Source organism: Salvelinus namaycush, chromosome 18 (assembly GCF_016432855.1).
Source record: "Salvelinus namaycush isolate Seneca chromosome 18, SaNama_1.0, whole genome shotgun sequence".
Classification (NCBI taxonomy): domain Eukaryota; kingdom Metazoa; phylum Chordata; class Actinopteri; order Salmoniformes; family Salmonidae; genus Salvelinus; species Salvelinus namaycush.
Genome location: NC_052324.1, coordinates 4445306 through 4464188, shown reverse-complemented (window position 1 = coordinate 4464188; position 18883 = coordinate 4445306). Strand labels below are relative to the sequence as shown.

Below are 18883 nucleotides of genomic sequence, written 5' to 3'. Positions count from 1 at the left end.
TATAAACGAGCAAAGGGTAAAAATATGCTTCAAATGAAAACCGAGATGACTGCATTAAAATATAAATACAGTAGCCTACATAGGCCTATATATTTCAGTCATATTGAAATCAATTTCATGTTCAATCAATTGAGTTCTATTTTGCTAATTGCAGGCTACCATCTCATTTTTGCCTCAATTTCATGATGTGTAGGCCTAACAACACGTGCGCTATGATGTGTCCAATATTCGATTTAGTACATAGCCTAAGCATTAGAATAAGCCGCCTCAATATTTGCAGCCATAGGTGATAATTTCTCTCTAGGAGCTGATCTGTCGTCAGTATCTAATGTTAAGGTAAGATTTGAATGGAGAACGCTGACCCGAGACCAGCCCTGCCTTTCTTTCGATCCCATCAGTATCGACACATGCTCTAACGAAGCACTTATTTAAAGTTCTCCCTACGTGGTGTTTTGGGAAACGCATGTGAATTCTTCAGCCGTTATAGAAATGATGCATCGTTAAAAACCCTCGTAAGCTTAAGTTTCATCGCTATAAGGAAACCGGGCCATGGCTATTACTCGATTTGGCCCAAACCTCAGTAGACACACAAAAGTGGACAGCCCTGGTGCGTCAGATGCACGCTGATTTGGAGGTAGTCATCCAAATGTTCCCCAGGACAACAGTGGTCTTCTCTGACATCACACAGCAGAGGAGTTGGATGTTCCAGTGAGGACATCAACAAGCACATAGAGAGTGCCCAGTGCTCTGTCAACCAGCTGCTGTTTGCATTTCTCCATGACAGGCACATGCCCACAATCCACCACCCTGCCATCAAGCAGTACCATAGGGATGGCATGCATCTCACAGATGAGAGCAACAACCTCTTCCTTGAGAGTCTGATCTCTCCTCTGTTCTCGCAAGACACACGCAGTAGTAACATGTTTTGGGGTCATTTTGCAGTCACTCTTCTACAGAGCAACTTACAGTAGTGAGGGCATACATTTACATACTGGTCCCCCATGGGAATCAAACCCACAACCCTGGCTTTGCAAGTGCCATGATCTACCGACTGAACTACACAGGAGCTACACACAACACTCAATGCCACTTGCCTACTGCTCCACGAACCCTAAGGCTATTTTAAGAACCACCTAATAAATGAAAATAAGTGTGTGTTGTGAGGGGGCTGTCAAAAGTATAAACAAAAATAAATGTCAAAATGTGTTCTCTGAGGCAAACCCGCAATCTTCAGATGCACAGGTGGTAAGTAACCATTACACTAACACATGGACTTCGAAAGACCATTTACAATGGACAGTCTGGAAGCATTCGTTCATATAACGCTATCAATATCCACTTGTGTATCTAGGGATCAATTCTCAAGACTCCTGTATATTCTCCGTTTCTATAATCTCCATTGCACAGTGACCGCTGTGCAGTTGGCTAAACATGAGTGGTCAGGCAGCAAAGGTTACCATCTCGATTACAAACCCCTTTAGTAAGACCTACTAGACCGTAAGATCATGCCACCCAGTTCCATTAAATGCACAATGTTATGAATTTCCCTGCCGAAGGCGCTGTAGGACATTTTCCAGAGTGTATGTTTGTTTATGTCTGGCTGGCGCCGCGTGGTCTAGTTCTCCCCCTCACGTGAGAGTTATCGATCACTCACAGCTTCAGCCAATAAGGCTGTCCACTCTGTTAACGCACTAATCACGCATTCTCTGACCTGTTCACAGGACGTGCTACCTTGTCCCTGACCTGCTTTTTCGCTGTCTTCATCTCCCTCCCTCTCATACCTGCTGTCTCGACCTCTGAATGTTTGGCTATGAAAAGCCAACTTACATTTACTCCTTAGGTGCTGACCTGTTGCATCCTCTATAACCACTGTGATATTGCTTGACCCTGCTGGTCGTCTATGAACACTTGAATATTTTTGTAGAACGATCTGGCCTTTATGGCCATGTAGCCTTATAATCTCCACCTGGCACAGCCAGAAAAGGATTGGCCTCCCCTCAGAGCTTGGTTCCTCTCTAGGTTTCTTCCTAGGTTCCTGCCTTTCTAGGGAGTTTTTTCTAGCTATTGTGCTACTACATTTGAATTGCTTGCTCTTTGGGGGTTTAGGTTGGGCTGTATAAGTGTAATGGATTGAAAACAAAGTCACTAAAAAAGGACACCCCTTTATAATTATTATATTTTTTAAACCAATTTGTTTATGTATTTGTCTTAATCTAAATTGTATATTCTACATGCTTTAGCATTAGTAGTCCATCAGGCCAATAGATGACGCTGTTGCACATTCTTCAGAATGAAGGAAGTGGCAGAACTTTGCAGATGTAAACTTGTGTCTGTTCTTTTTACTATTACAGGTGTGTAACAGAACTTCCAAAACATCAAAAGAATATGTAATAACATGCTATTTAACAACTTTGTCAAGGTATTATCACGTTAGGAAAGGTTTTGTGTTGTTTTTGTGTCGAACTGAGTGAGAGAAGAACGTGATTTACAGTGAGTGAGAGTATATGTTAGCTTGATGCTAGCTGAGGTAAAAACTATTTACAGGGGGGATCACGTGACCCCTGAACGAGATGGCCGCATGAACTAGGAGCTCCGCACAAGTAGTTTCCAATTCCTTATCTTACCTCCACTTCAAGTTTAAACTCATTTAGCTTTAGTCAAAAAGTCATGGCGGCTACAAAAGGCGACATTTTTACCCGGACTCGAGCACTAGCGACGGAAAAAGCCTCCAAGAAGCAGCTAGCTTCAGAAAAAGCTAGCGCCATTAGCCAGGAGCAAGAGGACCCGTTCCCCCCCGAGGCCCAACGAATGCCAACCTCGCACTCTGTCGAAGACATCTTTTCTGAGCTGAGATCCCAACGTACAGAACTCAACACTAAACTAGATGCCATTAACGCTCAGCTCAGTGCGATAGGGGGCAAGGTGACAATCCTGGAAAATGCTTTGCCTGACATAAACAACAAGATAACCATAAACGCGGGGCGCCTGGACGAGGCAGAGGGGCGAATCCTATCCACGGAAAACTTATTGACAGACGCCATGGAAACAATAGCATATGCTAAAAAAAAAATAGAGCAGCTGGAAGAAAAAACAGAGGACCTGGAAAACAGGGGGCGAAGGAATAATTGTGTTCTATTAAATCTGGGCGAAAGAGAAGAGGGAAACATGCCACTGATCCGCTACCTGCAAGACAAACTTCCCGAGTGGCTCCACCTGTCCACCGACAGGCCCATAGAACTCACCGAGCACTGAGGCCTCTACCAGCAGCCAGACAACCACCGCGCCCAATCACCATACGTTTCCTGAGATTCACCGACAAGGAACGAGTCCTACAGGCGGCGAAAACCAACACCATTACAGTGGGAAACGCCAAACTCACCTTACTCCAGGACCTGTCAGCTGGAATACGCCGAAAGCGCCGAGAGTTTGACGAGGTGAAGAAATGCTCCATTGACCGAGGCATCTTTAGGGGATTCAAATACCCAAACGAGCTCAGGATTCTTCACCAAGGAGCCCTGCGACACTTCAAAACTCCCGAAGAGGCAAAACGTTTTTTGAAAGACAACCCCGGTCAATGAGAAATGGACCAATGACTAAATGCGATTACTGTTATTACTAAAGGAGGTAAGACAACATATAGCCGATATCCAAAGACCCACCCGCCCTGCTAAATGTCATTATAGCCGTCTAATCTATATTTATGTTCCTTTAGCTGAGAGGGATAGGTCCCATATTATAACCTAGGCCTACTACATGTAGGCTGGGCTATTGATTTTATTTTCTCCCTTTTTTAATGTGGTCTGGACGGGGGTTACGTTGTAATTTACTCAATGCGGGGCGGAGAGGATGAGGCATTTCTTTGGTGGGGAGGGGGAGACGTAGTGCGTTGCTAACTGTTCCCGTTTTTTTTTTGTTGGAACACAGAATTGTGACTGAGCAGGGAGGTAATAGATCCAACGGGATATGTCGAGTTGTTTGGGAACTCGGCTGGGGTGTTCAGAGATTGTTATTTTATGTAAACCATTTATTTTCCTTTTATGTGAACGCAGCTGTAACTACTATCCACCTTTACCCAGAAATGACTTGCACTAAAGTTCGATTACTGTTCGATGACGATGACTAGTACCTTAAATCTATTGACATGGAACTGCAATGGTCTAGGTCATGCAATAAAACGGAAAAAGATACTATGTGCTCTAAAAAAGGAAAAAGCAGACATCGCGCTATTGCAAGAGACACACCTCTGTGATGCTGAACATGCCAAACTCCGCAGAGCTTGTGTGGGACAGGTGTATTTCTCATCTTTCAAATCCAACAGTAGAGGTACAGCCATACTTATCCATAAGAATGTTCCATTCATAATTGACAAAAAACATATCTGATCCGGAGGGGAGATTTATTTTGATAACTGGGTCACTGTATGGGCAACCAATTACTATCTTAAACATATACGCCCCTAACACAGATACTCCTGCTTTTATGTCGAAAATGATAACCCTGTTCAATGAGCATTGTGTTTCCTTTGGAGTGTTGGCCGGAGATTTTAATTGTACCCTGAACCCAACCCTAGACAAATCATCTCAAGTCCCCACCACAAATCCTAGATCTGCAAAGATGTTGAACTCTCTTACTAAAGAGATGGGACTGATAGATATCTGGAGAGAGACTAATAGCTCATCTATGGACTATACATACTACTCTAATGTCCATAACACCTACTCCCGTATAGATTACATTTTTATCCCAAAGAGTTTCATAAATTCAGCCACGTGTACAATCGGACCCATAGCGCTTTCGGATCACGCCTTTGTCCACCTCCGCTTTGACCTCTGCAAAAACATCCCGAGGTCAAAGAGCTGGAAATTCAACACCTCCATGCTATCAAACGAAGCATTCCATACATTGGTAACTACATGGATAGACAACTACACACAAGACAACAAAGATTCTCCTGTTTCTCCGGCCACAATGTGGGACGCTATTAAAGCCACACTAAGAGGTCATCTAATTGCATATGCTTCCTCTAAGAAAAAAGCAATGGAAGCACACAGGCTAGATCTGGAGAGGGAGCTGGAACGCTGTGAAAAAGTACATAAACAATCCCCAGACAGCACCTCCTGGAGTCAACTTAAAGCAGCCAAAGCCAAACTGAATTTGGACTATACTCGGGAGATTAAAAAAAAAGTTTTCTTTACTAAACAGAAATACCATGAGTATAGCAATAGGCCTAGTAGATTGCTTGCTTATCAATTAAAAAAATAGCAGTCAGAGCGTACAATTATGGCTATCCGAACAGCAGAGGACGAGGTCACATATGACCCAAAAAAGATCAATTTAACTTTTCATGATTTTTACTGCAAACTATATACCTCTGAGAGAAAACACACGGAGGCAGAACTCCACTCCTTCCTAGAGGGAATCTCGCTACCTAAACTATCAGAGACCGACCAAGAAGATCTCAACTCCCCCTTCACTCCTGAGGAGATCCTGGAGGCAATTACCTCCATGCCACCTAACAAGTCCCCAGGCCCAGATGGATTCCCCAGAGAGTTCTACAAAGCTTTTTGGCCCCAGCTTAGCCCTATTTTCATGCCAATGCTGGAGGATTTTTGCAAAAACGGAGTTCTCCCAGACTCAATGCACACAGCTCGCATTACAGTGTTGCTCAAAAAAGACAAGGACCCCCTATCCTGCTCCTCCTTCCGGCCCATAAGCTTGTTGGATTTCGACTACAAAATAATTACCAAATTGCTCGCCAAAAGACTAAACACTCTTCTTCCCAAAATAATAAAAGCGGACCAAACTGGATTTATTAGAGACAGATACTCTTCTGATAACATTCGCCGTCTTTTTGATATTATTGATCAAGTAAACGCACAGAAGACCCCTGTCCTGCTGGCTTCACTGGATGCTGAGAAGGCGTTCGACAGGATGGAGTGGAGCTTTCTGTTCTCAGTCTTAGAAAAGTTCAATATGGGCCCAAACTTTATTAAATGGATCAAATCACTATACTCTCATCCAAATGCCATGGTGACTACTAACGGACTGAACTCTGACAGATTCCCTTTGGGACGGGGCACAAGACAAGGGTGCTCGCTGTCCCCCCTGCTCTACTTGTTGGGGGTGGAGCCTCTGGCAGAGTTGATAAGGAGCAATCCAAGTATTATAGGTGTTCCTGCAGGCGGCCTGCAGCACAAGATTTCACTTTACGCGGATGATGTCTTGCTCTACATATCCAACCCTGAGAAATCCCTTCCTCCCATTTTAGACACAATTGCTCAGTATGGCACGTTTTCAGGTTATAAGATACATTTTAACAAATCCACTGTCTGCCCTCTCAATATTACACTCACCAGTTCTATGAAGACACTATGCCCATTCCAATGGAAGACACAGGGGTTTCAATACCTTGGGATATTCATAACACCAGATCTGAATAGGCTTTTCAAGGAGAATTATCTTCCACTCCTGGATCGAATCAAGAACAACCTCCAAACCTGGATCTCCCTCCCAATTAGCTTAGTAGGAAGAATTAATGTAATCCGTATGAACATCCTCCCTAGACTGAACTATTTATTTCAGATGCTCCCATGCTATCTCCCAGCTTCCTTTTTCAAAACAATTAACCAAAGCATCACCAAATTTATATGGGGCAATAAAAAACCTAGGATCAAGCTCTCCACTCTATCGAAACCTGAATCTAAGGGTGGTCTTGCCCTTCCCTCCCTTCAATTGTACTACTGGTCTGCCCAAATCCGCAACATGCTAACATGGATCACAAACAGACAAGAGTCAACGTGGATCCAGATAGAAGCCCAATCCTGTGGTTCATTGCCACTAAGCTCAACTATATTCATTAATAACTTTAGTGAAGTGGGCAACATAGCCAAAACATTTGTGATTTACAGCACACTACTAGCGTGGAGGGACTGTAAGAAATACCTGGGCATCTCCTCCCAAATATGTTCTCACTCGCCTATAGTAGGCAACCCAGACTTGCCAAAAGCCCTGAGGGATGCCAACTTTAATCTTTGGCATACTCTAGGAATCAGGACCTTTTCAGACCTATTTCATCAGAAGACCACTACACTGAAATCCTTTCAAGAGCTCTGCAGTGAATTCAATGTGCCAAGATTAAAAAATATCTTCAAATTAGACATGTCATCTCCTCATTTACTTCCAAGAGGAGGTTTAGAACTCAGTTGAATGAAGTTGAAACCCTTCTTGTCACAGCACAATCCATTAAAGGCAAAATATCCTATATCTATAGACTCCTTTCTGAGAAAGGAGGCTCCTCCTTTACTCCTTTGAAAAGAATCTGGGAAAAGGACCTTGGTCTGACCATCAGTGATGAGTTATGGGCGGAGGTTTGCGACAGGGTATACTGCTCCTCTACTAATGTAAAAATGAAAGAATCTAATTACAAATTTTTGTACAAATTTTATTACACTCCCTTGAGACTCCATAAAATGAAAACAGACATTTCTCCTAACTGTAAAAGATGTACCTCTGAAAGTGGAACCTATATGCATGTATTTTGGAGCTGTAGAGAGATTGCCAGATTTTGGCAATCTATACATACTGCTGCACAGAAAATACTAGATGTACAGTTTGATATGACCCCGTGTCTCTATCTTCTTAATGCCCAGCAGGACTTTGTTCTTGATCCTGACAGAGAAAATTTGCTCATGACCATTACATACTTTGCTAAGAAATGTATTCTTCTATTGTGGGCCTCTAGTACCTCTCCTACATTTAAAATGTGGATTGACCAGATTGTTGACTTTCTCCCTCTTGAAAAGCTCACTTATGACCTCCACAAGAGACAGCCCAAGTTTGATAGTGTCACGTTCCTGACCTGTTTTCTGTTAGTTTTGTATGTGTTAGTTGGTCAGGACGTGAGTTTGGGTGGGCAGTCTATGTTTTGTGTTTCTATGTTGGTTTAATGGGTACCTGATATGGTTCTCAATTAGAGGCAGGTGGTTTTCATCTCCTCTGATTGAGAATCATATTAAGGTAGGTGGTGTCACATTGTTTGTTTGTGGGTGGTTGTCTCCTGTGTCTGTGTCTATGTACGTTGCGCCACACGGGACTGTTTCGGTTTGTTTGTTCGTTCGTTCGGTTTATGTAGTCTGTTCCTGTTTCATGCGTTCTTCGTGTCATGTAAGTTCTTATGTTCAGGTTCGTCTACGTCGTTTGTTATTTTTGTTAGTTATTCAAGTATAGTTCGTTTTTGTCTTGTTCAATAAATATCATGTCATATCACGAAGCTGCATTTTGGTTCAATCCCTGCTCCTCCTCTTCGGATGAAGAGGAAGAGGAACGCCATTACAGATAGACTCTGGTCTCCACTACTCAACTATATTTCAAATTGGACAGAGTGAATGGGGGGATCAGGGAGATGAGCAGATGCGTGTTGTGTAAGGTGCTGTAAAATCTAAAAACTAATTATTGGCTCTTCATCTCAGCTAAGGCTGGAAATAGCTAATAAGAACCTTGATAGTGCTGCTGCAAGTTCTATATTTTAAATTTTGTTATAATTATTATTTGTGTGTGTGTGTGTATATATATATATATATATAAAACAATTTTTTATTATTATTATTTTTTTAAGTCTGTCACATCTGTGAATGTGGAATGTGTTTGGTTGGTTGATTGAAAACTTAATAAAACTTTAAATTGAAAAAAAAAACAATTTACAAGTCACAGTGACTATGTTTAATGAGCAGCTTACTTGTACTGGATTTTGTCTAGGAGATTTTATAAAGAATCCAGTTAAGGATTTCTGAGTTCGTTTTACATGTTAATGGTTTTGTGAAAAATTGTGCTGACGAGCTGGTCAACTGCCTGCGCACGCTCAGTTGCATGAGAGAGAGAGACGATTTTACGGAGGTGCTACTATCTTAAAGCTGAATGTATTGTTGTCAGTTATCTATATTGGTGGCAGTATATAGAAAAACATTAAGTTATTTTTGTCTATATATACAGTACCAGTCAAAAGTTTGGACACCTACTCATTCATTGGTTTTTCTTTATTTTTACTATTTCCTACATTGAACGAAAATAGACATCAAAACTAATGAAATAACACATATGGAATCATGTAGTAACCAACAAAAGTGTTAAACAAATCAAAATATATTTTATATTCTTCAAAGTAGCCACCCTATGCCTTGATGACAGCTTTGCACACTCTTGGCATTCTTTCAACAAGCTACACAAGGAATGCTTTTCCAACAGTCTTGAAGTAGTTCCCACATATGCGGAGCACATGTTGGCTGCTTTTCCTGCGATCCAACTCATCCCAACCCATTTTATTTGGGTTGAGGTCAGGTGATTATGGATGCCAGGTCATCTGGTGCAGCACTCCATCACTCTCCTTCTTTGTCAAATAGCCCTTACACAGGCTGGAGGTGTGTTGGGTAATTGTCCTGTTGAAAAACAAATGATAGTCCCACTAAACTAAAACCAGATGGGCTGGCGTATCGCTGCAGAATGCTGTGGTAACCATGCTGGTTAAGTGTGCCTTGAATTCTAAATAAATCACAGTGTCACCAGCAAAGCACCCCCACACCATCACACCTTCTCCTCCATGCTTCACGGTGGGAACCTCACATGCGGAGATCATCCGTTCACCTACTCTGCGTCTCACGAAGACACAGTGGTTGGAACCAAAAATCTCAAATTTGGACTCATCAGACCAAAGGACAGATTTCCACTGGTCTAATGTCTATTACTAGTGTTTCTTGGCCCAAGTAAGTCCATTCTCATTGCTGTCCTTTAGTAGTGGTTTCTTTGCAGCAATTCGACCATGAAGGCCTGATTCACACAGTGTCCTCTGAACAGTTGATGTTGAGATGAGTCAGTTACTTGAACTCTGTGAAGCATTTATTTGGGCTGCAATCTGAGGTGCAGTTAACTCTAATGAACTTATCCTCTGCAGCAGTGGTGGTTCTCATGAGAGCCAGTTTCATCATAGCGTTTGATGGCGACTGCCCTTGAAGAAACTTTCAAAGTTCTTGACATTTTCCGGATTGAATGACCTTCATGTCTTCAAGTAATGATGGACTGTTGTTTCTCTTTGCTTATTTGAGCTGTTCTTGCCATAAATTGGACTTGGTCTATTTCCAAATAGGGCAATCTTCTGTATACCATCCCTACCTTGTCACAACACAACTGATTGGCACAAATGTACTTTTAATAAGTTAATTGAAATGCATTCCAGGTGACTACCTCATGAAGCTGGTTGAGCGAATGCCAAGAGTGTGCAAAGCTGTCATCAATTAAAAGGGTGGTTACTTTGAAGAATCTGAAATATAAAAGACATTTGGATTTTTTGGTTACTATATGATTCCATGCGTTATTTCATAGTGTTGATGTCTTCACTATTATTATACAATGTAGAAAATAGTAAAAATAAATTCAAACCCTGGAATGAGTAGGTGTGTCCAAACTTTTGACTAGTACTGTATACAGTTGAAGTCGGAAGTTTACATACACCAAATACATTTAAACTCAGTTTTTCACAATTCCTGCATTTAATCCTAGAAAAATTCCCTGTCTTAGGTCAGTTAGGATCACCACTTTATTTTAAGAATGTGAAATGTCAGAATAATAGTAGAGAGAATTATTTATTTCAGCTTTTATTTCTTAATATCACATTCCCAGTGGGTCAAAAGTTTACATACACTCAACTAGTATTTAGTAGCATTGCCTTAAAATTGTTTAACTGGGGTCAAACGTTTCAGGCAGCCTTCCACAAGCTTCCCACAATAAGTTGGGTGAATTTTGGCCCATTCCTCCTGACAGAGCTGGTGTAACTGAGTCAGGTTTGTAGGCCTCCTTGCTCGCACATGCTTTTTCAGTTCTGCCCACAACTTTTCTATGGGATTGAGGTCAGGGCTTTGTGATGGCCACTCCAATACCTTGACTTTGTTGTCCTTAAGCCATTTTGCCACAACTTTGAAAGTATGCTTGGGGTCATTGTTTATTTGGAAGACCCATTTGCGACCAAGCTTTAACTTCCTGACTGATGTCTTGAGATGTTGCTTCAATAAATCCACATCATTTTCCTACCTCATGATGTCATCTATTTTGTGAAGTGCACCAGTCCCTCCTGCAGCAAAGCACCCCCACAACTAGATGCTGCCCCCCCCCCCCCGTGCTTCACGGTTGGGATGGTGTTCTTCGGCTTGCAAGCATCCCCCTTTTTCCTCCAAACATAACGATGGTCATTATGGCCAAACAGTTCTATTTTTGTTTCATCAGACCAGAGGACATTTCTCCAAAAAGTACGATCTTTGTCCCCATGTGCAGTTTTAAAACCGTAGTCTGTCTTTTTTTATGGCGGTTTTGGAGCAGTGGCTTCTTCCTTGCTGAGCGGCCTTTCAGGTTATGTCGATATAGGACTCGTTTTACTGTGGATATAGATACTTTTGTACCTGTTTCTTCCAGCATCTTCACGTGTTCTGGGATTGATTTGCACTTTTTGCACCAAAGTACGTTCATCTCTAGGAGACAGAACGCGTCTCCTTCCTGAGAGGTATGACGGCCGCATGGTCCCATGGTGTTTATACTTGCGTACTATTGTTTGTACAGATGAACGTGGTACCTTCAGGCGTTTTGAAATTGCTCCCTAGGATGAACCAGACTTGTGGAGGTCTACAATTATTTTTCTGAAGTCTTGGCTGATTTCTTTTGATTTTCTCATGATGTCAAGCATGAGTTTGAAGGTAGGCCTTGAAATACATCTACAGGTACACCTCCAATTGACTCAAATTATGTCAATTAGCCTATCAGAAGCTTCTAAAGCCATGTCATCATTTTCTGGAATTTTCCAAGCTGTTTAAAGGCACAGTCAACTTAGTGTATGTACATTTCTAACCCACTGGAATTGTGATAAAGTGAAATAATCTGTCTGTAAACAATTGTTGGAAAAATTACTTGTGTCATGCACAAAGTAGATGTCCTAACCGACTTGCCAAAACTATAGTTTGTGGAGTGGTTGAAAAAATGAGTTTTAATGACTCCAATCCAAGTTTATGTAAACTTCCGACTTCAGCTGTAAGTGTTTCTATTGTATGAATGTTAAATACATTGTGGTTTTCACGTGAAAGGTTATTCGTGGAACATTTTTTAATTCCGCTTTAGTTATGTTGTGTATTTTAAAGTGTGCACGTGTTTGATGTGAATGTTTTAAAAGTACGAACAAGAAAATAGACAATTGAACAAGAGAAAAAAACATTCAGAATAAAAAAAGCGCCAGAACTTTGCAGATGTAAACTTGTGTCCGTTCTTTTTACTATTACAGGCCACCTCAGATAGCCCTTGTGTTGTCTTAAGGGTAAAACATGACCCGCCACTATGTTTAACAGCAGAGAAAACTCCCTAAATTATATTTTTTTAAATTGAAATTTGATGACCTTTCATAGAGTGACCCCAACATTAGAAAAAGTGAAACACACACACACGAGAAATTGAGATTATGTGTGCTACTGATTGAACTCAGCCAGCAGCTCCTAGAGAGGAAGATCACCATGGTTGGCACAGTTAGAAAGAACAAGCCTGAGCTCCCCCCTGCACTCCTTGCAACAAGGGGGAGAGAGGCCTTCTCATCCAAGTTTGCCTTCACCCCCACCACCACTATAGTTTCTTAACTCCCAAAGACGAAGAAGAATGTGGTCCTCCTGAGCACACTGCACAAAACGGCTGAGATCAGTGATCGTGAGGACTGGAAGCCAGCCATCATCCTGGACTACAACCACAACAAAGGAGGCGTGGACAACCTGGACAAGGTGATTGGAACTTACAGCTGCAGAAGGATGACTGCCCACTGGCCCCTGGTCATCTTTCATAACATCATTGATGTGTCCTCATACAACGCCTTCGTGATATGGAACAAGATCAACCCTACCTGGATGCCTGATAAGTGGAACAAGAGGAGGGTGTTCCTGGAGCAGCTGGGAAAGGCACTTGTAACGACCACACATTCAAAGAAAGGAGCGCCTCCCCCGTACAGCAGCCTCTGCAGCGCTTGTGAAAGCTGTTCAGGGGGCTGAATCTCATCCTGATCCACTTGCGGCTGCAACTGGGGCAGGCAAGAGGAGGAGATGCCAATTCTGCCCCCCAAAGGACTGTAAAACAAATACTATGTGCTGCACATGTGAGAAATACATCTGCAAAGTCCATACAAACACACCTGCATACTGTCTTACATGGGCAATGGTTAAAAAAATGGGAGAAGACTAGCATTTTGTAGTTGAATTCCTCATTGTACAGTATATAAGAATATATCACTATGTTGCCAAAAAATGTCATGACCGTTATTGTTTCCCTTCAATAAAATGCATTCAAAACTACTTTCTGCACATTTCTGCTACTTTCTTACGATATACAAGTGCTATCTCTTGCAAAAACATTTTTTTACACCTATGCAGTACCTTTAGCAATAATAATAATAATAAACCTCTACTTTAGTAAAGATAACAATTATGACAGGTGTGTTGTAATAAAAAACGAATGGTGTCCACTGATTAAATGCAGTCTTTCTGCATTGTGAAGAGGGAAAACCCAGATATTCACAACGTTTGTGATGGATGACAGGTTGTTTCTTCATGCAAAATAGATTTGGGGTTTAAAATTCAAATAAGCTGCTTTATTTTAGGGGTTTAGTGAAGGCGGGTCATTTTTTACCCTTAGGACAAGGGGAGTATACAGAATGTTGAGACGACACAAGGGTTAAACTGAGGCCGGTAACATAAGCACTTTGTGACAACTGCTGATATTTGTTGTTGTTGTTTAACTTGCCATTGTTTGTGTCTATTAGTAGTCATAATATAGCATAATAATATAGCAACTACTATGTTATGCATTTATGCTGTCTCCTTTACAAGTAACTCTGCTTTAGGTAACTTACTGTCAAGTAAATACAGTCCTTTCTTGCACTGCTGTCATTTATTACTGTTAGCAGCCATTGCTATTCATTACTCCTGTGTAACATTAGTCCTGTGTAATACATGCTTTTTACCTTAGTCCTTACCTTGTGCTTTTGCAGTTCGGTTCCATTTCTATTCACTGCTGTAGCCCATTGATATGCATACTGTACATTCATCCTGCTTTATTCATTGCATTCCATGTATATACTCATTATTTGTTTCATTTCTCTATTACAGAACCATCCATGTACCTTAGTTTTCCTGTGTGTGAATAAAGCTCCAGTATGAGTTAACTTTTGGCCTGTTTTATTTCCCTCTAAACGGGGGCGTTGTCAGTGGGTTACAGACCAGCAAACACGTTGAGCCGGGGTCACGCTCTTTTCACGGCGCTCTTTCCGCCCTCCAACCCCGTTATTGGAGGGTGGACCATCCATAACACCACTGGTACCCATTGTGCTGTATCACTCAAGTAAAACATTTTAACATAGGGGAAGTACGGCCTGCTAAGTGAAAGTCAATGCATACTACGAACATATTTGATTCATTTACTGGACCTTTCGCTAATAAAGCAGCATTAATGAACCATATAGTGAGTGTACGCTGATATATCTGCGGAGGTTCCAGCCCAGTTCCCGTTACCTCGAGTGTGGCGCCCACCCAGAAGGAGTAGCACATTCTGCTGTCTCATGATGCACCAGCGGCGTATCCTGTTCAGCTCACTCTCGCTGAACATCTCCTCTAATTTGCCCATCAGACACAGGGCGGCGACGGCACAGAATGTGGACCCACCTGACAGACAGACAGAAAGACCGCTTAATGACAGGGGTTATCAGCCGCCGGCACAGCACCACTATCAATCACCAGTTTCCCTTTTCAACTGTCACAACATTAGCATCAGAGCTTTTGGATCACTTCCCAACTGCGGAGGTGTACTTATGGGGGAAGATGCGGAGGCGGAGTATAAATCTGACACGGTAGCAGCTCTGTGGGGCGGCCGCTAACAATGAGGGAGAACCTTGCACTCGGCAGATAGTTAGGAGTATGTACCTACCTATTTGAGATAATATGAATAATCAAGGCCCCCCCAGGGTTAAATAAAGGTTCTAATTTCCACATTTTTTTCTTAACTTGAATATAAATGCTTTGTGTAACGTCCCATGGTTTCATTACACAAATATCTCTGTGCAGTAGCTTAGCTAACCCCGGGGGATTCCCTGGAATAATAGGGCTTAATTGGAAGGAATTAAGAGGATATTTGTTCGAGTAAGGTTTTGGGCTAATGGCTAATCCCGCTCTAGACCCATAATATCAATCAATCCCGGGTGCCGCCTGCCATACTCAACATGCGATTCCAATCCAGCCCCCTGGCCAATGCCATTGTCATATGACTGAGGAAGCAAAAACAACATTCAGATTATTAGGCAAACATAGGACCATGTGAGGGATAGATACCCATCACTGAAACGGTATAATAACTTGAAGATGGGGTGACATATGTGATCTATGAGGAAAGGCGAGATCAGGACACAAGCTGCTCAATCAATGCCCACATGGAGCAATCCACGGCCACATGTCCACAGTGCTGCTTGCTAACTATACTAAACCACACTTCATACACACGCTTGATGAGGCAGACCAGCTTTGGCAACAATAACAATGAGGACATAACAATGTTGAAAGTAGTAATGTTTACTGTAGTGCCCCGCCCCAGAGGTTAAAAGCCCACCAAATTTGGCAGCAAGAGGATTAGAGGCCTTCCCTCCCGTCTGGATCATATCCTCAATTTATAGGCATCTGAGAAAACCCCCAGAGCTTAGGACCAGCGCTGCATGGGCTTCTTGTCTGCCTCTGTCTCCACGTCACAGCAGCCAACTGCATGGCCCCAAACCACACACACAGCTCAATGTAATCCACTACAGCCATCCAGACAGGAATACCGCTGCCTGCCCTCCAGACTGTACTATATAATTTTTTGTTAGATTACAGTAATGGGAAGGCAGGGGTTATCACAGAGGAAACAATCACTATTATGAGGCCCAGCAGGATACAATGGTGGCTGGTCTCATCACCTCCGTCTCACCATCCCCTTGTGACTTGGAGGGGAGGATAAAGTGAGAATGTAATAAAACTCAGGACTTGTGTAAACTGTTTCTCTCTGAAGGCTTTGACTGTAAAAAGTCAGGCAGTTGGCAAGACGGCCCTTTGATTCCAATGCACCTTCAAAAGAAGGCCACCACTGACACAGATGCTTGATATAGGTCTATCTCTATGACGTGTTGACTACAACAGAAATAAACACTGGGTTAAACCAATGTTGGTTTAAACCCCAGTTTTACACTCTAGCAAGTAGTGGTTGAGGGCTGAACTCTTGTAGAAAAGACTGAGGAGGCTCAGTGCAGCAGGCTGCTTGATGAAAGAGACAAAGTAAAACAACGGACCTACCGTACTCCTCCTGATGTAGTCGATGGCCTTCTTGATGTCCATGCCCGACCAGTCATCGAGCACGTAGCAGATGCATGCTGCGCAGTACACAAACCTCATGTCCTTTTCACTTCCTTCTGGGATGGCATAGAAACTGAAAGCAGACATTAAAGGCCTTTTTTGTACGTGTAAGGACGAGGTTTGCTGTGTCAAAGGGTTTTACTGGTTAAATCAGGACGCAGTGATCTCTGACAGTGGTCTCAACGCTGACATTGCTAAACAGGTTTCCCTTCACATAAAGCACAAAAGACTATAAAGTACCAAACACTAACATTAGAAGAAAATAATACTTTATTGTCCATCAACCTAAAGACAACGGAAACGCGTCTTTATGCTCACAACCCGACTCCCCCGAGGGATTGGAAGCAAATGGGTCAGCCGAAGTGCAGCGGCCCTGTAACAAGTGTAGATGGTTTAGTGCTTTGCTCAAGGCACTACCAAAGAACGTAACAGTAACTCATTGTTAGTACATCTGGTAAATGAACTGCAGTGGAGAGTGACTAGGTGTTTACCTTCCGTCCTCTAGCTGGAGGGCTTTCAGGCCCATTAGACAGGCCTCCTTATTGACGACTCAGGTCGTCGCCCAGTATGACCAGGCAGGCCAGGCCAGGCCAATGTACGTCATGGCCACTGTCATACAGGTGGGATACTCCTGGGCCCTGAGGAGGCAAGCCTTATCAATGCATTCTGAATAGGACTGCAATATGACGTCTGACTCCATGACTATTTAAAAAAAAATATCCCCAACTGATTCAGCTGGCTTATAGACACTTATAGGCAGGCAGTTAATAATTATGTTGAACAAGGATGTGTATCCAACGTGTCGAGGTATGAAATTAGGTCAATACCTTTAAAGTGCTGTATGGAACTCCGATGTGTGATGACCCGCGAAACCCACAACGTCCTAAATTGGATTCTAGGGGGGTATGTGAAATGTGGGTAAAGCCACGGCCATAAAGGGATATGTTGAAGGAAATTAAAAACTTGACATTCACATTTAATGCATACATACACGATATATACAAAAGTATGTGGACACCACTTCAAATTAGTGGATTTGGCTATTGCTAACAGATGTATAAAAATCGAGCACAGCCATGCAATCTGCATAGACAAACATTGGCAGTAGAATGGCCTTACTGAAGAGCTCCGTGACTTTCAAAGTGGTTTGGGCTAGGCCCCTTAGTTCCAGTGAAGGAAAATCTTAATGCTACAGCATACAATGAAATTCTAGACTATTCTGTGCTTCCAACTTTGTGGCAAAAGTTTGGGGAAGGCCGTTTCCTGTTTCAGCATGACAGAAAAAATTGTTCGTCAAGAACAATGTGGAAGAACTTGACTGGCCTGCACAGAGCCCTGATCTCAACTCCATCAAACACCTTTGGGATGAATTGGAACGCCGACTCCGAGCCAGGCCTAATAGCCCAACATCATTGCCCGACCTCACTAATGCTCGTGACTGTCCCCGCAGCAATGTTCCAACATCTAGTGGAAAGCCTGTTAAAGCAGCAAGGGGGACCAAATCCATATTAATGCCGATGATTTTGGAATGAGATGTTCGACGAGCAGGTGTCCACATACTTTTGGTCATGTAGTGTAGCTCTCTGTGTAGTCCTCACTTCAGGGCCCGTATTCATAAAGCATCTCAGTTGGCGTGCTGATCTAGGATCAGATCCCCCCCTCTTATTGATTATGATTTAAAGTGACAAAACTGATCATAGATCAGTACTACTTTGAGACTATAATATAATAAGAGTGTAGCCTAGGGATAGGCCACCCTGTCACACCAGACCAACTGATCAGTTCAGCGATTGCCTAAATTCAAATCACCGGAGGCCTCATTTATCAATATTGTATAGAAATTATTTTAAAATACTACTTACAAACAGAATTTAGAATGGTCGTACGCATAGTAAAAGTCTGATTTATCAAACAATCCTACCAACGTCATACGCACACCGTAATATTGAACTGTAACTCAGTAAAATCAAATTGTTACATTTATACTTTTGTTCAGTAACACATTTATGAAAATGCCGTACCACGAAATAAAAATTGCAAGGCTTAAATATAGGTGCTGGTGTCAGCGATGGATAGCCAGCAGCATACCACCCTGCATCCCACTGCTGGCTTGCTTCTGAAGCTAAGCAGGGTTGGTCCTGGTTGGTCCAGATGGAAGACCAGATGCTGTTGGAAGTGGTGTTGGAGGGCCAGTAGGAGGCACTCTTTCCTCAGGTCTAAAAGAATATCCCTGTGTAGGGTGCTGTCTTTCAGATGGGATGTTAAATGTGTGTCCTGACTCTCTGTGGTCACTAAAGATCCCATGGCACTTATTGTAAGAGTAGGGGTGTTAACCCTGGTGTCCTGTCTAAATTCCCAAGCTGTCACTCATACCATAATCCACAGCTTATAATTGGCTCATTCATTCCTGTTCCCCAGGTTGTTGCTGTAAATGTGTTCTCAGTCAA

The 18883-nt window shown here is 42.5% G+C and overlaps 1 pseudogene; it reads right to left on the bottom strand.

The window, feature by feature from the left end:
• Positions 1–18883, bottom strand: part of LOC120063513 — a 38714-nt pseudogene that overhangs the window by 5713 nt on the left and 14118 nt on the right.